The 24,275-nt window shown below is 41.8% G+C and overlaps 1 protein-coding gene and 1 pseudogene across 6 annotated transcripts in view; one reads left to right on the top strand and one right to left on the bottom strand.

Annotated features, from left to right (window-relative positions):
- PBX1 (PBX homeobox 1) overlaps window positions 1-24,275 on the top strand; it is a 326,056-nt gene that overhangs the window by 165,237 nt on the left and 136,544 nt on the right. The window lies entirely within an intron of this gene.
- On the bottom strand, window positions 9,177-9,748 carry LOC112914312 (methylsterol monooxygenase 1 pseudogene; annotated as a pseudogene).

The raw sequence follows: 24,275 nt of genomic DNA, 5'->3' as shown, positions 1-24,275 counted from the left end.
GAAATGTAACCACCTAAGCACATCTGGAATTTCCTACTCTTGTGTTTGGTTGAAAATTTTTGTCTGCCCTGAGTGATTGGATGCCATCTTTTTTTTTTTTTTTTTTTTTTTAGTTTTTTAAAAAAATTATTTATTTATTCATGAGAGACAGAGATGGGGGGGTGGTGGGCAGAGACACAGGCAGATGGAGAAGCAAGCTCCATGCAGGGAGCCCGACGTGGGACTCGATCCCAGGTCCCCAGGATCAGGCCCTGGGCTGAAGGAGGCGCTAAACCACTGAGCCACCCGGGCTGCCCAATTGGATGCCATCTTGCTGGAAAAGTGTTATACTACCTGGATTCTTGTAAGGCCCTTTTAGCATTAAAAGTGGAATCTGTTTTTGACAAGATGAAAATATGGAATGATCACAATATTTACTTGTAATCTCAGTCTTTACATACAAACATTTTGGTGGACCCATAGCTGCCTCCTCCAGGGACTGGGATCTTGCTGATTTGAATATGTTGATTACGGTTTGCAGAGGCTGACGTCTTTTTTTTTTTTTTTTTTTGCTGTGAGCTTGGTGTAGAGAGAATGTAAAGGATGATGCTGAGTCTACTTGTATGTCACCTGAATAACTGGACAGTGACCCTGCCAGCCCAGTTATTCTAGCCATGCAAACAGTAATTAAGCTCGATTGCTGTAGGATCAGTTTAATTAACCAGGTGGCATTCAGCCATGAATATGGCTAGAACCAATGAATTAACCAAAAAAAAAAAAAAAAAAAAAGGAAAAAGAAAACTCCAAACAACAACAACAAAACCCAATAACACCTTAGCAACAAAACCTGGTCACATCTGGGTATATGAATAGGTGCATATTGAAGCCACTTCCAGGAATTATATAAAATTGTGAGCATGGGCATTCACTTCATCATTGAATTAGCACTATGTTTGAAGTCTATTGAGTATGAAATGGAGGTCTATGGAGTATAAAAATGGTCTTTAGGAAGTCTTTTAGGAAGAGAAGTACTTCCTAAAACCTGTAATGACAAAATAATGCTCTACTGGTAAAAGCATCCCTTGCATCTCCCATGGTGAAATAATTCTTTGTGGTGGTCCTTAGTTCATGACTTTATAGCAGTATTTGTGTGGGGCTGACAGTGCATTTTTTGTATAGGAAGAAACTGAGACACGTCTTGAGGGCAGTGACATCGTCAGCATCCCTTGGGATAGGCGCTGATTTGGGGCTCCACTTCCATCTTAGCATCAGCTTTCTCCAAGAGCCTCTCTTGTTCTTCTGTAATGCAGGAAAAAAAAACCTTCCCCTTGGTTTTCTGGGTTCCCTCCAGCTACTCTCTTTGATCACTTCAGTTTGGTCAGGTGCCCAAGCCATGCAGCATAGCATTACAGTTTTGCTAAAGCTTAATGCCGGGCTTAGGGTTTATGAAGCTAGAAACCCCTAGGAATAAATATTCTGACCCTTTAGCAACTCCAGGGTGAGTTACTGCGCTCGCCCCTTGGCATGCGCATAATGAATATGTAATGGAATTCAGTGATTAACTTATTTAATTTATGTATTTGTTTAATGTATGGCCTTCATATCTGTCTTACCATCTCAGAGAACCTGCAATTTCTGTTGGTTTCCTTTGGAAGATTCTGGAAGTCAGGGACTGTGTATGTGCACTTTTCTTTGGTACTCACTATGTCACGTTAATAAAACTCCATTTGGTTATAATTCCAAGTAATACAATTCCTATACAGTCCATTTTAATAAAGTGCACTTTTCAAGAACTGACATACTTTTAAAAGTAAAAAGGGCAAATTACCTTCATTGAATGCATCTGAGCAGGCGGTGGTAGCTCTTGGGTGGGTCTTCTGGCCTGCCGCATCCACTCACATGATTGCGATTGGTTTTTATTACTGAGATTTAGAGATTGATTCAGTGTTACAGACACAGCCTTTGGTTAGTGGCTAGAATTTGGTTATAGGTCATCATATGTTGGCTTCTTTTCATTTGAACCCCGGAGGGTTTTGCTCAAACTTCTAAGTTAGCAGTTAGTGCTGCACCTGTAAGGGACAAGTGGGAAAAATCACCTGTCCCTCATCTGAGAGGGAGGCTTTTACTTCATTGGTGTTTCCAGTGGGGTTTGTCAGCATTTGTGCCATCCCCCCATCATCCTCTGTGGAGGGTATGAGAAGAGAAACCAATGAACAAAAACTGGAGATGGCTCACCCCTACGCATTCTGGTGAGAATGGGGGTGACTCTAAGATGGGTGAACCGTTTCAGGCTGTGGTTCTTGGAGACATGAGCAAGGAGCCCACATGCAGCGTTTCCATTTCGTGGGCAAACCAAGAATTTATTTATTTTCCAAAATGGAGCCAAAAGCAGAGAAGGAATTCATAATTTTCAGAAATTATTTATTATCATTATAACATTTCCCCACAGGCAGCAGATAGCCCATTATTCAGAATTATAACCTATCCTGGGTTTAGACATGGCCTGAATAATGAAATTGGGGGAGATGCAGAAAATACAGATATTAATGTTAACTAAACCTACTTCACTCAACAGAAGGAGGGACTGCCTCTCAGCTACAGATTTGTTTGTTTTCTCAAAAATGCATATTTTTTGCTCAGGGCCTCTGGTTTTTAACTTTACAAACCAGTTGAGAGTCACTGAGTAATTTTTAACTGCAGGATGCATCTCTTTCCCAATATTCTCTCCACCCACTGCAACATATTTCAGCTTAAATGGCCTGTTATTTTTCCTCACAGAGCCTTGTCTCTGCATGGGTGAGAACTACAAAACCAGTCAGGAGGAATTTGATACGCCAAATGGGTCAGCTCATTATAACTTCTAGGAAACCACAAGATAATTGTAGGGTTACTGCGGATAGGCTCCTTGGCCCCGTGTTATGCATTCATCCTCTTCTCCACTCAGCTTGCGACCGCCGCTTCTCCCTGTAGTACGTTTGCTAGGACATCTGAACAAAGATGGGGAACATGCCTTTTCCAAAAGGCAGAATTTTCAAGGCAGCATCCAGGAATATTAGGTAACTGACCTTGGAGGTTTACCAAAACAAAACTAAAATATGCGATTGAATTCTCATGGTAAGTAGGAAATAAATTTGGGGCATCTGCTCCAAATAATTGGAGTACCTTTGTTGATTCAAAGCGAATTTTCCCTGAATGATGTCCTATTGATAGATTCACTCAGTATGTAGTGGTTAGGGTCCTACTGAAGACATTTATCCACGTACTTATATTTGTATCTTCATCTATGAGGGTAACAATAGATTGGGCCTGCTTTCTAGGGTCTCGCAAGTTAATATAAATGTTTTTAATATGGGAGCACCTGGGTGGCTCAGTCAGTTAAGCCTTTGCCTTCAGGTCCCGTCGTGATTCCAGGGTCTTGGGATCGAGCTCCATGTCAGGCTCCCTGCCCAGCAGGAAGCCTGCTTCTCCCTCTCTCTCTCAAATAAATAAATAATGTTTAAAAATAAATAAAAATTAAAAAATAAATGCTTTTAACATGTATGTAGAGAGCTCAAGGAATTGCCTTATATGTGTGTGCATGTGTTCTAGGTCTATATGTATGTCTTTATAGATGTTTGTATAATAAATAATTAATATTTCTAATTATAGGCAGCATTCATATAGCAGTTACTATATGACTGGGGTGATTCTCAGTGCTTTTCAGGCAATTTATTTTAAAGAAGCAGAGGAAGTAGGTATAAATATTAGCCCCCTTTTACAATTAGAGAACCTAAGGTCCAGAGAAGTTAACTAACGTATCTGAGGTCACACAGCTCATAGGTGGCATATTTAGTTAATGTAGCCAGACAGTCTGGCTTGGGAGTCTGTGCTGCTTCTCACGTAAGTATAATAAGCAAAGGACTGTTGGTAATAATAAGAAGAATAGAAGAAGCAGGGGCGCCTGGATGGCTCAGTTGGTTAGGGGTCTATTGATTTCAGCTCAGGTCATGATCTCAGGGTTGTGAGATTGAACTGTGCGTTGGGCTCCACACGTTGGATTCTTTTCTCCGTCTTCCTCTCCCTCTGTCCCTCCCCGAACCCCTCGCTCATATGTACTCTCTCTCTCAGAAAGAAAGGAAGAAAGAAAGAAGTAACTATCACCAAAAAGTCTCTGTGCCCCGGGTACCGTGGCCCACACTTGACATCCATTCCCTCACTTAATCCTGTCAATAGCATGATGATGTGGGTGCCATCAGTACCCTTCACTTTGCACACTTAGAAATAGACTTAGTGTCTAACTCACCTCATGTTGCACATCTGGGAAGCAGCAGCTCTCTAGTATTGTTGGGATACACCCAGAGGGCTTCAGGACCTCTAAAGACACATCCACGTACATCCCTGTGAGGGAAGGAGAGGCCGAGCTGGGTTTGTAGGAGGGTAGGAATGGCGGGTCTATCGGCTGGTTAGAGCATGGAGTCTGTGAATCCATTTCTCATTGGTTGGTTTTGCTCCTCTCCATGGACATGACCTTGAGTATTTGTCCCAGGGTTGGTGGCATCAATGAGGAAGGACAGAGCCATCCCCATGCTAGAGCACTGCACACCTTGTTGGCTGTGGCCTAGCAATGACAGTTGTGCAGCAGAAGTCGAGATGTGGGTGTCCTGACCTCTCTAGTGCCCACCCCAATAGTACGGAGTGTGTGTCCTGGGACCTCTCCATTAATAAGGTGGAATAGTGTCATTGTTTCATCCTGGGTCTTATGACCTAGTTAGGTCTAATCTTTGGGAGAAGGAGGTGATTCTCTCCTCTCCACTTTTCCCTCAGCCTTCTCCTGCCTTTTGGAAAAGGTTCAATTCCATCTCCCCGTGAAATATTTTACTGAAGAAAGGGATCTCTGGCCCTCCCTGGGCTCCTCACTTGAGCTGCCATAGCTAAAATGGGATCTGAACAACCTGGCACTTCAGACTCCACGATTCATTTTGCAGAAAATGCACTGCTTTTGCATAAGCGTGGTCAAGTCAAGGGCAGCGATAGGGGACAAAATCAAATGAACTCAACTGGCTCTTCCCTCTTGGCATTAAAGAAGCAACTAGAATGACCATTTATTGCAACATTTTTGCCATATTTTCTCTCCTTTTCATATTTGTCAACACCGATCTCTGGATGGTGTAACTTGGAGTCTACTCTTTTGTTTAAATGTGGAAAAACATAATGGATGGATGGGTAGCGCTCATCGGAATGAGGTCAGAAAAGTCGAAGACTCTGGTGTGTTTTTGCCAATGCAGTGCGTGTATGTGCACATGCATGCACTCGTACACATATGTCTGTGTCTCTGACGTTTGGGCAATAGGTCTTCTGGAGACCGACTTCCTCTCTGTAGGTTCTAGAAACTTCTTTACCAGCGATGACCCACTTGACCTATTTTCCAAGTGTCTTTTGCCTTCCTCCTACTCTTTGCATTCCTTCCCCCATCAGACATGTTAATGGCTCATATCATCTTCCCTTTTCATCAGCCAAAAAAAAAATCTCACTTGGCTTCCCCTCTGATTTCAGCCTGTCACTTGATGAGGTCCCTGCTATTTATATTTTTGTTTGTTCAGAGGGAGGGGGGGAAACATATAAATAAAGCCCAGGCAAACCCAACCGCCCTGCTGGATTGGAAGGGACTCCCTGGCCTCATGGCAGCAGGGCTGCCTAACTGGTAGTTAAGCAGGGACCAAGAGGTCCACACCATGAAAGCCGTTGAAAGGGTTACTGGGAAATGCAAACAAAAACAACATGCAAATGAGGCCGCCAGCAACAGGTAGGCTTAATCAGATGCTGTCAGATGAATTCAGCATCTCCCGATTGTCGCCTCTCTTTGCCTCCCATTCGGAAGCCCTCATCTGCTCCAGATGTGGTTTAATTTACTGCGACTTGGCTAATTACTGTAATTAAGGATTAATTACTGTTAATTACTTTCACATAAACTCAACGCCAGTCAAAGAGCGGAGCCTTATGAAGTCTGCCACAGAAGTGAGCACGGCTTGGCGGCCTGCGTGCGCTCTGCAGGTCTGTGGATGGCGCCTGGGCCCCTGCTGCCACAAATCTTCCTGACCTTCCAGCCTCGCCAGTGGGACAGGAGAGCCAGAGGTGCGGGAAGGGTCAGCGCTCAGGCCCTCACAGGGCATCAACTACCAGGCCCTTCCCTACACAGTGGGCCACCAGAAGGACAGGGCTGATGTTGGGGAGAGGGCCTGGTCAACCCGCAAAGAGATGCGCAAAGCACCAGCCTTCCCGGCGGATGTGGGAGCCAGCCTTGTCTTCTTTTTCTGTTATTACACTGTTGGCTTTGTGAGCTGATAAAGAAGCCAAATTCCATATCAGTGCTGAGGCATCGGAGATGTTCACCGTAGGTAATTTGGAGCGAAAAGAAAAGAAGGGGCTGGCAATCGGCACCAGGTCATCCATTCTTTCTAAGTACTACCTTCCCTTCTTAACACATGGGCCGGTTTCTCTAGCGAGAAACGGATGAAGAAATGGTTAAGCATCCTGCAGGCACCCAGTCCGTCCAATGGGAGATTAGTGCCACCCCAAATACTTGTTCCCCAACTTTGCCTGGGCTCTCAGCTCTGCCAGTTAATACTTCCACGCCTTACAGAGAAGCAGGTTGCCATAGTGACTGTTAAAACAGTTTCCCTTCTTAACCCTGAATGTGGCCTCCTCCTGGCAGATGGCACTAGGTTCTAGTTCATGAAGAAAAGTGAACCCTTTGATCTCAGAATCCCTTAATCTCCCCCCACGTTATCTCCAGACAGATCCATATTCCACCTTCCTCTTTTGCTTCCTCTGAGAGGTATTCCCTTTCTTATATGAAGGTGACTCTTCTCCCTGTGTCCCTTGTGCTAGTCTCTTCTATCTTCTGGTCCTTGGCTTTATCCATGGTTCTGTTTGTCTTCTGTGTGTTCGTGGGCATCCTCAAGTCCTTTGTAACCTCCAGGAACCTTTCTGTGGCTCTGTCCTTATGTAGCTACACAGTCAGTCTTTCCCTTCCTCCTGTCATTCCAATGCTTGACGACAGAAATCCACCTCTGATCTTTCTCGGCCTATCACAGTCTTCCTTTGCCCGTCCTTAGACTGTTCTAGATAATGTCACCAAAGCCACACAGCTGCTGGAATGTAATGTGTAATTTACAGTCTTCATCTTATTGGACCTCTGTCGTTGCTGTGTTTAACACTTTTCTTTATGACCTCTTCTCAAAAGCTGTACTCCCTTGGTCTTGATGATTCTGAATGATTTTGTTCCCTTTAATAGGCTTCTCTTTCTCCATTAGACCCTTAGATATTGATATTCCTATAGAGTTCTAACCTCAGATGGGCTACAGATGGACCTCATTCTATCTAATTGTTGGGTGACCCCATCAACTCAGGGTGTTTATGACTCACCAAGTGGCCTAAGAACTCTGGGCTTAGGGTGCCAGGCCATGTGTTTCATTCACTCTTGTATCTCACAAGGGGGAGTACCACTATTAACGCAGTGGTGCCTCCTGCTTGCTGGACTGTGGAACCCTGGGTCATGTGCACCTTTGGGTGCCTAGCAGGGCAACTTTGGAGAGTCTTATTCCCACTACCACCTTTCTTCTTACACAGGAGGGTATTTCTGTTGTGGTGAGGTGGGTCTTCATGTCATCTAAGAAAATCCTAGGACTAGAATCATTTCAAAGTCAGTCGTGTTCAGAGATCTTTCCTGATTGTGCAATTCCAAAAGATGCATTGATTATTGGTGCAGAAAAAGAATACTGGGATATGCACTACCATATGTTTATAAAAAAGTAACCTCCTTGTTCATAAGTAAGGTCGTCTCTAATTTGACAGAAGGGAACTGCCAAAACATAAAAGGAACTTTAATTGAGGGCTGAAGAAACATTGAAACTAATTTTTTTACTCTATCCAATTAATTTTTCAATAAATTAGAAAAGGAAAACTATTAAACAGCTTTATAGTTGAGTTAATTATAATTATAAGAGAAATTTTAACTTTTATGAAATATTTTTAAATCTTAATTAAACCTCTTAATCAATTAAAGCAAAATAACTTATACAATTAAAATGCACTTTAAAAAATAGACCCTTTTCTGTGTTTGTTTCTTGCTATGTCCACAGAAATATTCTACTCATTTTTTTCTTTAGTTGACGCATTGACAAATGGATTGCTGGGCTTTATTGTGCACATGCGTGTCCTTACATACTGTATGTTGCTGTGTTGTGTAGGTGTGGGTTCGTTATGTATATGCACTTGTATTTTCTTCCATGCGTTTGCAGATTGTGATTTTTTTCAGACAAAATCACATTTATTTCAATAGTTCAAAGTACAAATACAGCAAGTCAGTTCACAATGTTTCAAGATACAGTTTTAAGTATAATGAAAACTTGATATACAAAAATGAAAGGGTAAAGAGCAGAAATAAAGCTCAATTTTTAAAAAAATAATTCAAGTAACCCAAAAACCTTTAGACTAAAATATTCCATTTACAGCAATTCGGAAATGCCTTAATTTATAGATATCAGTAGTACATTGCAATCCAAAAGGACTTCTCAAAGGAGAATCACCCCAAACCAGTCAGCTCAGGACAAGAGTGGAAGTTCTTGGGATGGGCTGTTCCTGATTTGGCAGCCTCACTCTCACTGTAGATTGATATGGTTCAACCCATGATACTTTGATGTTTAGGCAAATTCTAGAAAATGTTTAGTTCAATATGAGGCCAACACCCTGATAAGAGATACTGAAATGGCCACTATATATTTACTAGATTTTAGAGACCAATTTTAACTTCAGGCCTATGGTGTCACTGGGGGAAAGACACAGATTGATACATCTTCCATTACTTAAAACCTTTCTTTAAGGTTAGCAACATGGCCTTTACAACTTCCTCATGAAAATCATACTTCATTATATATTTACTTATTTCTACACATACAGAACATTTATGTAAAGTGGAAAAAGTTTCCACTGGGAAGATAATTAAAGGTTGTTAATGTTCTTTGTATCACTTAGCGGCCAGCACACATGTTTATTTCTGCTCCGCGGAAGCAATGTTAGCTATTCGCAGAAGCAACATTCGCTATTTGTTTCAATTCGGGAAAGATGTGTGTTTTCAGGATGGTTTAATGAGATATGTATTGAATCTTTTTCTCAATCTTCTTCATCTTTTCATTATAGGCAGTAAACTGAGAGTCTGTTCAGAAAAATCTATCCCACCATGTAAATGTGGAAGCATAGTTTCTGATGAAGTTCGTGTGGTGGAAATCATGATGACGAGAACCAGCATAGAAAGGGATCAGATTTAAAGGGTTCAGAGGAATGTCATAGCCACTATGGACACCCATAGTTTCTATCAAACGAATGGTCACCCATGCCCAAAGGAGAATGATATGATCACATAAAAGCATGATTCCAATGAAAAATCCAGTTCCAAAAATCAGAGTTTCCAAAGGATGTGCATATTCAGCTTCCATTCCAAATGGAGCCTGAAACTCATGATGAACTTTATGAATATATTTATATATTCTTTTGTGATGTAAGAGCCTATGCAGGAAATAGTGCCAGGTATCCTCCATCACCGCACAGCCAAAGCATCTTGCCAAAAGCATATAGCATCTTGGCATTCTTTCCCAATCATAAGGTATATTAAAATACTCTGTAAGATAATAAGTTCCACAGATCAAAGGAAGCTGGATACACAAGTGATTAAAGAGAAGTACTTTAAAACATTTCCATTGGTTTTCCCATGTTTCTGGTTTATCCTTTTGAATTTTGTACTTTTTCATGAAAGGTATATATTGAAACAAAAATCCAGGTAAACAGAACAAGAAATAAAGAGCCTCATGAACTATCAAGGATCCCCATGTTGCAATCTAGAACTTTGTATAATTATTCAACATTTAGTTTCAAGCATTGTTAAATGGTTCTTGTAGAGGATTCTCAGGTAAAAGTGAATCTACATACTCCACAGCCAAGGATGCTGAACTAAAGATGCTGATACTTTCATTTGTTGCCATTTTTCAAATCTCTGCAGAAAACCTTTGAATTCTGGCCCAGCGGCGGGCCTGCAGATTGTGATTTTAAAGGACATTCAGCTGTATGAGATTTTAGTGGGCGTGCACTTGATGTACAGCACTAATAATCAGATGCTAGTGCTCTATATTTTGAAGTTATCTCCTTTTTCATTTTTTTCCTGGAATTTGGTTGTAAGAAGTACAGTATTGTAGGTCCCGATTACCAGCGATGGTTTGAAGGAAACATCTCTTGTACATAATGGACCAAAATCAACTTCAGTGGGCAACTCATTTGCATGCTTAAAATCCAAAAAATAGAAAAACTGCCATGCTAAATTACTTAAATACATCCTATTATTTCTTGTCTGAATAATCAACTTCGTGATTTGAATTTCTCTTTTAATGCGATTTTGTTTGTTTTGCACACCATCACCATGAGATGATGTGTTTGCCGTGACCCACCATGTACTGATTCTTGAAGTTTAGGGATTGGGTAGCTTTTTCCCGTTATGTGATATGACTATCATATAAGGCGTCGACTTAACAAATAACTTTTTGAATGCCTGTTGTATGTCACACACAGTACTAGGCCCTGAGAATAACGTGGTGTTAAATTACCTGTACTAGTGAATTATATAGTGTGATAAAACTAATAATACACCATTACCAAGAGTAACAAATAAAGTTTGACATATTGAACATTTTTCCTCTCTGTGGCAGTATTTACTTAGGTGCCTGGACTGCATGTAAAGGTTGAAGAATGGGAAAGATAAAGCTCTATTAGATGGTACTGTGATCTGGAGAGGGAATCTTTGTGGGGCTGCCTTTTTTGCCAATGAAACCAATTACGTTAGGAAAATCTCTGAACTAAGGAAACGTTGAATAAAGAGATAATATCATGGCATTATTTTCTGAGCTGCATAGCAAGAACTATGGAAATTAGGTGAAAAGTGAATCAGAGAACCTTCTAAATGCTTCTATAATTCATTAATGCTATTAGAAAAGTATTCATTTCCAGTTAAAATTTAATTTAAATGCTTAATTTGTTTCATTATGTTTTCTGCAATTATTTACACTATATTGCATAAGCTATGTATATACACACCGTAGCTTTAGCTCATCTCTATTCCAATCACAATGTAAGTACATTCCGTATTTGCAACGCCACGATCATTTGAAAAAACAGATATTCCTTTTGTAAAATAAAGTGTTTAGATTCCCGGATTCATTCAACACGTAAGAATTTATGGATTGCTTAGAGAGGCCACAAATAAACATGCAGAGATACGCTCGATCTAGACATAGTGGGATTGAATTCTGTACGTTATTGCGTATCTAGAACGTGCATGTGTTTTGCACTTTGGAAATTTGTTGTAAATAGCACGGATGCGCGTGAGCCCGTCTGCGTGTGCTCATACCTGTGTTGTATGGAAGGTCGGAGAGGTAAAGGCCTTACTGCGGGGAGAGTGGGAGCTGAGAGCCCAAGAGCAGGAGGGAGAAGGAAAGAGAATGGTGATTAAGCCGGCATTGTTCTACTGGAGCCCTGGCTGCTGCTATTGTTTTCGAGCTTTTGAAGAGGAAACATACTCATTTAGCTTTCAGAACGAATGGCTTTAATAAGGGCTGAGCGGAGAGGTGGGGTGGCCCTGATGACTGGGGAGGCCCATCAAGGCTCCCCCTAAGGCCATTCCGTCAGAGCCCGGGACCACATGACCATTAACTCTGCAATCAGGACAAGTTTTCAACATTCCGGGGTATCCTTCAATGGCAGAGAGAGCCATTTGGAGTCCAGAGAAGATGTATATCAGCAGTAATTGGATTCCGGCCAAGGCTCCAAGACCGTGTTCTCTGCGGCGGGCCGGGGAGGCGCTGGGCAGGGCAGGGCAGGGCAGGGCAGGCCTCCAGCCACCGCCCGGGGCGAGTGGCCGCATGCAGAGCTGTCGGTTTGCCCTGGAGCCAGCGCGGCCTGTCTGCGGGTGTAAGCGATCCCCCTTCCCCCGCAGAACCGGTTTCTGACTGTCCTGCGGGGCGGGCTGTGACTTGGGGCCCCGCTGGCCGAGGCTGCCCCGGTTGCACTTGACTAGACAAAGCTGGTTAAGGCCTGAAAGGGCCCGTCCGGCCCCTTCCACGGCGGCCCCCTCCCTTCCCTTCACCCTGACTACTTCATTACAATCTGCCTTCAGGCCGGAATTGCCCTGCTTAAGCCTCAAATCATTATAATTACCATTATTAGAAATAGCTGCGGGGGAGGCGTTGGAACACCAAGTGAAAATGTGTGAGTGTGTCCGCTAGGCCTGGAATCACTCCTTTGGAGCTCGGGGGACCACAAGGCACGAGGGTTCCACCAAAGCCAGCTAATGCGACGGCTGTCAGCTCCACTCACCCCACCTGTCAAGAGGGGGATGCGGTGGGGTTCATTTTTTTAATTGACACCTTCCTCTCTCATTCCACGCTCTCTCGTCTCCATCTAATTCCCCCTTTCATCTTCGTTCTTTGAGGAGAATCCATTCCTGCGCTCCCCGAATAAAGAGAGGGGAGAAAGCCACCCGAGGAACAATGACACACGCGTTATCCTCCGGAAGAGACATAGGTTTGGAACAAAGGCACAAGCCAGGAAATGCCGCGAAAGTCAGAAAAATAATTGTCAACCTAATACGAGGTAGACAAGATGGACGGATGGAGGCGCGAGACGGGAAGTCAGCGAGGCCGAGTGGGGGGGAGGAGGGCGAGGCTCGCCCACCTCCAGAGGATGGAAACGTTGTTTCCCACTGTCCGGTTTCCTTCACGTGTTGAGGTGGAGCCCAGAGCTTCATACTGGGGGCCCCAGAGAAGGGACACCGGGTGAAGGCCCGTGTGTGAGTTTTCGGCCCCTCAGAAGGACGATCTGTAGGTTATTCGGGAGGATTATGAGGGGAAATGGGAGGTAATGCTGGTGACCGAGATCCAAGGAGGCTTAGGAAGTAAGGGACACGTCCAGGTGGATCCTGCCCAGCAGAAGTACCTCAGGACCCCCTGGCCTTGACTTTGGGCAGCCCTGAGAAGTGTGCCCCACTCTGTGTTTTCTCAGAACCTGACGGCGGAGCCCCCCGAGGAGAGCTCCTTCCGTGAGCCTTGGCCTGTTCAGCTCTCAGGTCCCTGAATGATGGGTTTGCTTGAAGTTAGATTGACACGTATCACATGTGACGTTAGTGGTATTGAAAGGTGGAGTGGATCAGTCCCCTAAATCAAGAAATAAAGTAGGATTCAGTGAGGGAAATATGTCAGAGCCTTTACTTCAATATTGAAGTATGAATGTTGCCTCTTTTTTTTTTAGTTTGTATTTTTAATCAACTTGAGGTATAATTTACATAAATAAATGCACCTATTTTATGTGTATAGTTTGATGAGCTTTGACAAATATATGTATCTCCCCCAATCACCACTTCAATTAAGATAGAGAACTTTTCTATCACCCTAAAAAGTTGCCTCATGCCCCGATACAGCCACCGCCACCCCGCCAACACACCATCCCTGCCTCTGGCAATCCCCTTTCTGTCACAATGGTATCATTTCTCTTCTAGAATTTCATGTAAATGAAATTATACAGAATGTAGTCTTTTGTGTCAGCCTTCTTATATATAAAATCTCAAAAATAGTATTTTGAGATGCACCCACGTTGGTGCTTGGCTCAAAAATGTGTTCCTTTTGTTGCTGAATATGATTTCATTGTGGGAAAATACCACAATTTGTTTATCCATTCATCCATTGATGGACATTTGGATCATTTCCAGTGTGGGGTTCTTATGAATAAAGCTACCGTGAACATTTGTGCATAAATCTTTGTGTGACATAGATTTTCACTTCTCCTCGGTGAACACCTAGGACTTACACTCCTAAGTCATAGAGCAACTTTATATTTAATTTTATAAGAACTACCAGGCTGTTTTCCAAAGTGGCTATACCTCTAGCTCTTCTTGAGTTAGACCATAGCATCTTTTCTACAAAGGAAAAATTAGGTGAGATTTTACTTACGGTGATAGAAAAATCAGCCAGTTGATACAGACTGCTCGTGTTCTATATAAAGCTGTCTTTAGGCTCTGGTGGATAATTTGAATTATTCCATTTTTAAAAGTAACCTTAAGGGGCACCTGGGTGGTTCAGTTGGTTGAGCATCCAACTATTGATTTCTGCTCCGGTCATGATCTTGGGATCGTGAGATTGAGCCCCACATCAGGCTCCACGTGCTCAACACAGAGTCTGCCTGGGGTTCTCTGTCCCTCCCTTCACCTGGGCACTCTCTTAATTAATTAATTAGTTAAAATGAAATTAAATAACATTGAAATAAAACCCCCTTTCCTAAAATCTACAGGTCTTAACTATTAATTGATCTTGTTGAATTGTGTAGCTATTTAAGGAAACAAGAAAACAGGGTTCGGATCTGCATTGTGTTCCACGGCCCCATTTCTTACCTTCTGCAGGAAACCTTCTCTGAAGAGCTCCCTCAATTCTCCTTCCTTCCACTATTATTTATGTAAATTATCCTGTAGCACCGTCTAGCTTGAACAGTATTTTTCTAACTATTCAGTTGTTTCTGGGTGGTGTGATGGTTGGTTTGGTGATACCAGTTTTGGTAGAGGTCCCTTATAGACCGGAAGCACGTTTTCTCCTCTTCATACTCCCCATGCCGCTTACTAATGTCATGCATACCATAGGTGCTCAATAAATTATTCAGGAAGCTTAACTGGTCCCGGAAGCCCTAGTTGAAGGACTCATGACCGCTCTACCATCTAAGATGACAGATCTTGAATAATGTGGGTTCCCCGGTGTCAATCAGTCTCAGCCCTATACTACATGTGTACTCTATGTGCTTTTTAAACTCTGAAACCTCACCTGCTCATGTGCCTTCAATGGGCTCCATATACAGCTTCCTGCCTTTGGAGTAAATAATCACGCGATAAAGCTCAAGAAATATTTGGTTGCAGGTTTTATTTTTCCACCTCAGCTGCTGATGTGTTACCTAGCAGGCTGCATTCTACACAGTGCTTGGTTCTCTTGCACAGCTTGTGGTGAGTGAAATTATTACAAGATTCAATGAATACCTGCTACTGAGCAGCTTCCCTAACCACCCAAACCAGTCTTTTGTTAGTGGTTATTGAGACGATTGACCTACTCAATTTTCCTTCAAAAGAAATGAGCATTTTTCTTCCCCTTTCATTTCTAAAAGCAGATATGGCAATTTGCTTAAATTGCTGTCTTTAAAAGTTTCAATGATTATACTTTTTCCCCTCTCTTGCCTTTTTTCTTCCTTCTCATTTAAGTTGCACACTGCCGTCTCTTTTTCTCTGTGATTGGACACAGTTCCTGCTGCAGCATTTATGAAGTAACTCTGTGTGTGTGTGTGTTTCCTTACACATTAGCATTTATTTACCTGAGATCTCAGAGACAAAATAGGTTATATTGAAATATTTGAGTAACATTTTATATTTTAATTACAGTGTCCATTTCTTTAGGCATACATACCAGAGTTCTATAGCTTAAAAAAAAATGCAAGTGCCCCTCATGGAAAGTCTCCATTTCTTTGCAGAGAAAGATAGGTAGTTACTGGCCTCAATGAAGTAAGAGGAAGTCAGATAGGTTATGTTTTAAAGATTTTTATATCTGGAGAAGAGACAGTTTGATAGAAATATGAGGAGAGGAAATCAAAGTTACAAGTGAGGGACTGACTGGGGGGGGGCGGTGGGGGATGCAGAGAAGGCTGGGATGGTGATGAAGTCCTACCACCCATTGGCGGAGGCCAGTAGCATCATAGTCACTGATTGAAAACACTATAGGTTCAGTTCCTGTGGGCTACCGTTTTTTTTACGGTGATCTGTGACCATGACAACAAAACACATTGAGCCATTGCTTCATGCCGTATGCTTTCTATGTGCTGAGCCATATGATGGAGAAATTATATTCTAACTAATAGTATGGAAAGGATAACAAATATGGAGTTATGGAAAGGTAACTCAGTTCTGTCTTCAGAGAACTCACAGTCTAGTGGCCATAAACTTGACACACAGTAACAGGCAGCTATATTGCTAATAAGTTGACTATGTTAGAGGGAGGACCAGTGGATGAGAAAATAAACTTATGACTAATTTGTGGGGGGGGGACTCACCAAGCTCAGACCCCATTAATAAGGCTTTATGTAATATGGAATTAGTATATTTAGATTAGGTACCAATGATTTGTGTAAGATACTTTGGATTCAATATGTGGATTCATTCATTAATTTGCAAAATATTGAATATGTGTCTATTATGTGCCAGGCATGAATAAGACCTTCATTATCTTTGCTCTCAAGGAACTCAAGAGTTTATATAACAGGTAAATACATAATCAACTCTTTTTAATACATAAGAATAAGTGCTTGATAATATAAATATTTGCAAAATTCTTTGGGAAAACAGAAAAGGGAAAATTAACTGTACCTGTGGATACTGGTATTTGTTCACTGTTACTAGATACAGGATAAAGATTTCAAAACCATCAGGCTTGGAACATTATTAAATATTGTAGGTAAAACTATAGGGAAAACCTAACAAGAGCTGGTAAGGTATGTATGTGTGAGTATTGGTGTTAGTGCTAGGAAAGGGCTAGTTCTTCCTCTTCTTTGCTACTATGTGGTGTTAATAGTTTTACTCAGGTATATACTGAGAGACACATTTTCTAAGACACAGGCAGAAAAGTTGGCCAAGTAGTCTCTGGCTGTTGAAGGCACATGGAGTATGAATAGCACCCGTGGGCCCTGAGGAACACATCTCTGGATTCAGTGGGCCAGGAGTACATTTTGGTAAATTCTTTAGTGATCCAGAATTCATATGATTTAGATGTAGGCTTTTACTATTCCAAAGAACACTGGACAGATTTCCAAGGTTATAAATTGCAATTCCTGTTAACAAGCAGCCAGAAAGGGTCCTATAAGTAAAATGTATTTCAGATCCAAGAGTGAAAGAATAATGGTATAGTAGATCAGAGTCTTTCGCTCCTGTCATTTAAATGTAATATCTGTACAAGGAAGTAACTGCAGAAATGGGCTGTGGGTCCCTGTTGGTTGCATTGGTAGGATGGTAGCCAACCTTTTTGTCCCCCTTTTTCACTATACTGCTCTAATAAATGGTGAGAGTGTTTTAATAAGTCCCCTGGCCATCGTCGTAGTTATGATCTCTAGATGAAGACAACTATGTGAGGCTGCTATCCTAGGAGACTGTAGTCAGCATGTATGCGTGCATGTGCGTGTGTGTGTGTCTACACGTATGCGTGCTTGATTTATGAACCACCAAAGCTACAGTGAAGTACTAGGGTGAAAATCACCTACATTAGTAGCAAAGAAATGTCATCATCAATTCCAAGAGGGACTTGTAAACCTGGAGCTAACAGCCAATGGTTTAATTCTTTTAAAATAGAAATTTCTTTAACCTTTCTAGGAGAAACCATATCCCATCTGGAAAAAATGCAAATTTATGGGCAAGAAGAAAAGCTGAGAGTTGTGGTTTTCATCTAAGAGCCAAATAAAAAATACCCATATTTGAAGGGCAGTCTTCTAGGGAGTCTTGAAGAGAAAAATACCTTTTCTACTCACATTGCAATCAATTCTAGAGAAACTCCAGAAGAGGGAAACCTGTAGGTATTTGATATTTGTTCTATCCTTGGTATGGGGAGAAAAGTCTTCAAAGCCTTCAACTACAGGGTATCATTACTTGTTGACTGAAGGATCCAACATGTATTCAGTATTCAACACTGAGGTTCCTAAAACTGGATTTCCAGTACAGTAGGAGATTCCTCCTAAACAGTGAATGAATGAATGAATTAAATGAAAAAATGATATAATCAGGCCATTATCTACAATTAGAACCCAGATATCAGCTTGAGGAAACTGCCTAATAAAAACAGTCCATTTATAACCAACCTTGTTAACTACTGACTTAAAAAAAAAAAATGAAATCAAAGAGCTGCAGCTTGACTCAAAATGAAAACAAAAACACATAGAGATCATTTTCGTCAAATTTGGGCTTATATTTAGAGATCTACAGACTGGGGGTTAATAGTCCTACCCAGCTTACTGCTTGAAAATGCTAGAGGCATGGCTTCTGAAAGTGACTGTAGAGCAGTTGACAGTGATGAATGCGAAGTGGTAATGAATAACTTCATCATAGAGCAGAGATGTCATGGCTTTGCATACTACTTACTGGACGGAAGGAGTGGAACCCAGCGTTGACTCCGATAATATGATCGACTTTCCTGCTACAGGGTCAGATCCTGGCAAACAGCAGTGTAAGCCAGTGAAGAAGATTCCTCAGGGGCTAAGACCAGTGGATGGAGCAAAGTCAGAGAGCCCAGCTAGCCTAAGTGGGGAGCTCCTGGTGGGATTGTAGCTGTTGCATTCCTTTCACACAAATGTCCAATCAATGGCAACATAATTAGATGACCATGATAATAGTAATATTTATTGCCATGATAACAAATTTGATAACGGTTCTATTGATCTGTTTTGTTCATTTCCTTCCTCCACTGGAAAGTCAGTCTCGGATGACTCTGACATGCTGAATTGTTCCTTTTTCCTTTCCTTCTTTCTCTCTTGATCTCTCACTCTCTCATTTCTTAATAAGGTATCTTCAGGACTCGAGGATCCAACACTCCTACCCCTCACTATCTACTATTTTGATCTTTTTGCTAGAAAACGTACTTCCCTCTGCTGCTGTTGGAAATGATATATGTCCAACCTGCACTTTAGCACAGCATATGCACTAGACCCCTCAGAATTTATTAGGTAGTATCTGCGAGGCTGTGCATCATCTTTCATATTATGTTTCCAAAATTGATTCCAAGGAAATCCAGGATTCTCTTAGACAGCTTAGCAACCCTGTATCACCCAGCATCTGATCTGTCTGCTGGCAACATTTAAAAAAAAATGGTGGCTTAAATAATATCTTGTGGAATAGAATTCCAAAAGTGAGTCATCGGAGAACAAGGGGCCTTATAAAGCCATCATTCTGCATTTAGCTTCTATCCCCAAGGTCCCCTCATAATTTAGCCTTACTGCTGGATTTCCAGCCATCCCATCAATGTTCCAGGCAGTAAGGAAGGATAGAGAAGGTTAGGAAGGGCATAGTTCTCATTTGAATCATTCCTTGAAGGAGCCTTCTTAAAACTCCCATAAACACTTCCACATACACGTTATTATCCAGAACTTGGTCCCATGACCATTGCTAGCTTCAAGAAAGCCTGAGAATGTAATCATTTGCCTGGGCATATTTTCTAAACACATTGGATTTTTGTTTCTAAGGAGGAAGGGTAGAGAATGGGCCTTGGCTAGGCAACTAGAAGTCTGATGGCACTGTGAGGACTTGTTGCATTAATCTGGATTTCTTGAGCTCACATTTATTACATACACCAGAAGATAACACCAGGAGGTAGGATCACAGAACATCCGAGACAAATGGCATAATTTCCGAAATAGCAGAAGACATAGGCAGACCGCACCCATATTCAACACCAAGTCAAAATCAGAAATTCAAAGTAATGTGTCTGACTCAGTAATGGGTTATATTTCCGAGGCCCATTTCTAGCCACATCTTGTAACTTTAGGAGATTTCCCTCTTTTCTATAGTTCCTTACTTCTTTGTGTTTGGATTGAGAGATCAGAAATCTTCTATACTTACTACTTGAAGAACTTCCAGCCACAACATCTTAACATGTGTCCAATGGGCGAATAGTTTACTGAACACGCCTCTCTTTGCGAAGTCACTTAACACTCATAATTATTCTGATATGTAGTCTCTGTACCCAATGTCTTTAGATCTACTGCCTTTATTGGATCTTTGTAACAACCTTGCAAGGCAGGGGTAGTGTCTCATCTGTGGGAGAACATCTTGATCTGTCTAGATTGTTTCTGCTTCCCCAGTAGCTACAACAGTGCTTAGTATATGACAGTCACCCAACAAATAATTTCTCCCTCTCTTCCATAGTCACTGCATGATCAGAGGTGAAAGGGTTAATAGGCAGAGGTTGTAGACATGCCCTCTATTCTTAGGTAGCTGTATATGGGAGATATATAGATAATCCGAGAGAGTTGATTCATCAGCAGGGTTGGAAATTTCACATGGATCCCATATTTTATTGAGCTATTTGATCTAGTGTCATATCTAAGAAGACAGGGTGTGTGGGGACAGGGAGGGGGGTGGGTGCAGGGTCCGGGAAGGAGGGATGGCATCTTGGCTGATTACTTGTCAGCGGCAAGACTCTGTTCTATGTAATATACCACGCTCACAAGGCACTGTTTTTATTCCCTACACCACTCTTAGGTGGCAGTGCTTTATTATCTACGCCAGCCTTGCAGGTTAATACTTCTATCCTCATTTTAAAGATGGAGAAACTGAGTCTGAGAGATGAAGAAAGTCGCCCAAGGTCAACAGATCTAGTAAATGGCAAAGCTGATATTAAAATCCATATTCTTTTCCACGGCACCACATTGCCTCTCCAAGGAAAATATCAAAGCAGGACACTTAAACTTTACAGTGAAAAATAGAAGGAAAGCACGGGCCACAGACTGAGCAATGGCCTGGAAATTAGAATTACTGAATTCTGTCTTTCTCCCGACGCTGCCCTGGGACTTGTCTTTATCATCACAGGCTGCCTGCTAAGAGTGCTTTGTAAAGGATCGAGCCTTTATTATTATACAAATGCTATTTCTTAAGAATAACAGTTATATCTATACCTACACTTCTGCCCTTATCAAATTGAGCTAATAATACTGTTTCTTGGCCAAAGCGATGTAATAATTAATGTTGGGAAGTGCATAGAGAACCAGAGATGAGGTGCCTCACTGCTTTGTCAACATGATCAGTTTGCAAAGTGGTTTTGAATCTCCTCGTTGAGCTGCATCCTCTAAATTTAAAGCACCCAAAGAAAGTAGTAATAATCGTAACGATATCAATCCAATCGTCTATTTGTAGTAAACTTAGTCAACCAGCTGCAGGTTAGGCCAAAGGTTCTAAGCATTTTCTGCCAATTTACTCCTTCTGTGAAGTGTCTAATAAAGACATTAGCAGAGTGAGAGACCATCTGAGGTTAGACCTTTCCAAGACCCTTTAGAAATCTCTTTGTGAATTCTGCTGCATGCCTTGCTATGTGCATATGTGACCCAGTGCCATTAATATTAATATCCTATTCCTGCGTTCCATTTTCCTCTGGATACTGAGACTTTCCAGTCCAATCGGAATTGATGTGACTGAGTCATGTGCTTCTGAAGGATCCTGCCAATTGGCCTCCATCGCACATCCTAAATATCAGAATTGAAACAATCTCTCACTGATCTGTTGTTGCCACATGGCCCTTGGCAGTGCCTAGGAAAGCATCTGATGGTTATTTTTTTTTTAAGATTTTATTTATTTATTTGAGAGAGCGGGCGAGCAAGCGCACAAGCAGGGGGAAACAGTAGGCAGAGGGAGAGGGACAAGCAGACTCCCCGCTGAAGAGGGAACTGGATGTGGGGCTTGATCCCAAGACCCTGAAATCATGACCTGAGCCGAAGCCAGACACTTAACTGACTGAGCCATCCAGGTGCCCACATCTGATTATTTTCTAAGAGAATAGTATAGCATGTATATTTTTAAGTGGCCATCCCAAGTACTTTGAAATAAAGTATTGAATCTAACTTTCCTAGGGCCAAAGAAAAGCTAAGAAAGCCAGCTTTTAGGTACCAAAAGTATTTGGAATTATTTTCTTGTGCTTGGTGTCTTGGTGCAAGAGGTTCCCAACAGATGGTAAAGTGATGGGGAGCATTCTGCTCACACATCTTGGTCACTTAGCCTGGAATTTATAGGTAAAGTGGTAACAGGTAGTCACACTCTTAAATGTAATGAGAAAGTGCTAGTGAATAGTTTTTTTTTCCTATGTTTCCCACCTGGATTTCTTGCCAGCACTCATTTTAGCATCAATTCTGCACAGAATGCTGTGGGGTCCTCATTGATGTGTGTGGCTACAGGGAGTGGGGATGAGGTAAGGTGGGCAGGTGAGTAGGTACAGGATTTCGTTTCTGGAGTAGAGTCACCTGGGTCGTTTCTGGAGTAGAGTCACCTGGAAATTACTAGTTTCCATATGGTGCTTCCAAGTAACCCTAAAGGAAGGATTTTGTGTTTCACGGAACACAAAACTCTTGAAAATCACTGCATTTTCTCATTTTATTATGTCCCCGAATCATTGAGAAGCTGTTGTTCCCTTTGTATGGATGAGAAACTGAGGCTTAAGCAAATCGAGTTTCCAGGGAGCACCTAACCCAGAAGTTACTGAGTAGCAGCTCAGAGTCTGATCTGCTGACTCTAAATTTTATTGTTGTACCACTAAATTCAGACTCCTTTTTTCCAGATTTAAGTACTAGTAAATTTGAGAGTGGTCTTTTTCCTTTTAGCAGATCGACTATAAAGAGTATGTTTGTAACTCTCCTACTTACGTTAATGTGGCACCCGTGTGTGTGTGTGTGTGTGTGTGTGTGCGCGCGCGCGTGTGTTGTAGGTATATCTGAAAGTATGAGAAAGGAGGACAAAAGTTGAGGCAAAGACAAATGTGGTCATGTTTATATTCTTGGCCTATTATGGGTGTAATATGATAATGCGTTTTTTGTATATTTTTGTGTCCTGGTTGCCAGATTAGAACAGCCCTCCGCTCTGTGTAACCGTAAGCAAGTAACCGTACCTGTCTGAATCTTGAATGACCATGGGCTCACTAGAAATGAGAGTATCTGCCACCTTCCACAGGAAAAGTAGGCAATGCAGGATTTTGTTGGCCATTTCTTCTTGGGCTGAGGAGTAGAGCAGTTGTGAGATAATGAACAGTCCTCTGAGTGGAGACATTTACTGGACCTCGGCGATGCTCAACTTGACACGAGTTGTAGTGAGACCTAGGAAAAAAGGACAGCCTTCATGGTTTGAGGAGAAATGGTGTTCCAGGACATGTTGGGGTCAGACAGCTTTAGAATTTTGTTTAGATTGGAGGGTGACAGCGGGAAGATAAGGTTTATGAATCAGAGCAGAAATATTTCTTACTCCATTTCCCCTAATGTATACACCCGATCATGAGTAGTAAAATAATATACAGCCAACAGCCTGTGAAGAAAAGTCTACCCACTATTTTAACTTTAAAATGAAGTTTAACCAATGGGAGAAATAGTATGGGTGCCATTCATTCATTCCTCCTCTTCTTCCTCCTTTTTTAAAAAAATTTTTCATTTGACGGGAAACGTTAAGGTCCTGTTAATGACACACATAGACCAGCAGGATTTGAGATGCAAAATGTTAAACACTAAGAGCCTCTAATTCTTTATTCGAAATAGAAGATACAAAAAAACCATGTCACACCATAAATAATAATTGTGTGATCAAAGATGTGTGTGTGTGTGTGTGTGTGTGTGTGTGTGTGTGTGTGTGTGTCTCCAGGGATGACAGGAAGAGAGGAAGTTCATTGGGGTTCACCTGACTTCCACTGCTTTGTGATTCCTGCTTGCTGCCTTCTAGAAGCACTCATGTGTATCAGAGGACAGGCCAAGAGATAATTAAGTGGAAATAAGAACTCCACGTCCGGCCTCTTCAGAAAGAGGCAGCAAATCCTCCTAATCAATTCTGATTTCTACTGGCTTGGTTGCCTAAGGTCAGTGTAATAGTCATTAGAAGAGGTCATGGCGGGCTCTGTGACCTCGATCATCTAAGGTTAAATAATACGTCATTAAAAGGGTCAATCAGAAAAGAGCAGATATTTTCCCTGTGATTCACTTATTTTGCAGAAGCCTCTGGCTTGGAAATTTCTATTAAAATTTCAGATCTCACAGCAGAAATGTTTACACATTGCAGTATGGCTGGATTCAGAGGAAGCTGTCCTGGAGCTGATGAGAAGAGGGGGGTGGGGATTGTGGTCTTGAGGAGCAAACGGCCATGACATCTGTCCTTCATTCTGGATGAGGAGAAAGGTCACCTCATTTCATTAGATCTTACATGAGGATTTGAAAAGACCACACTAACCTTATGGGAGCCCCTCAGGATAGCCCGGGGATGCAAATAGTGGGGGGGAGGGAGAAGACAGGAGGAAATCTTTCTTCACTTCAAGTAGGATCAGAAGTATGAGAAGGAAACCAGGAAGAAAATACTCACAACTCTGTAATAGGTTTGATTTTAGCCTCACCTTGTCATTACGGGATAGTCCTCACTCCCTCTGGGAAAACTTTACGAGCCACCAAAAATAGGGAAAATCAAGTATAGCTAAAGCTCTAAG

This window comes from Vulpes vulpes, chromosome 5 (genome assembly GCF_048418805.1).
Source record: "Vulpes vulpes isolate BD-2025 chromosome 5, VulVul3, whole genome shotgun sequence".
NCBI classification, from domain to species: Eukaryota; Metazoa; Chordata; class Mammalia; order Carnivora; family Canidae; genus Vulpes; species Vulpes vulpes.
The sequence above is the reverse complement of the archived record's forward strand: the minus strand, read 5'-3'. Positions and strand labels throughout refer to the sequence as shown.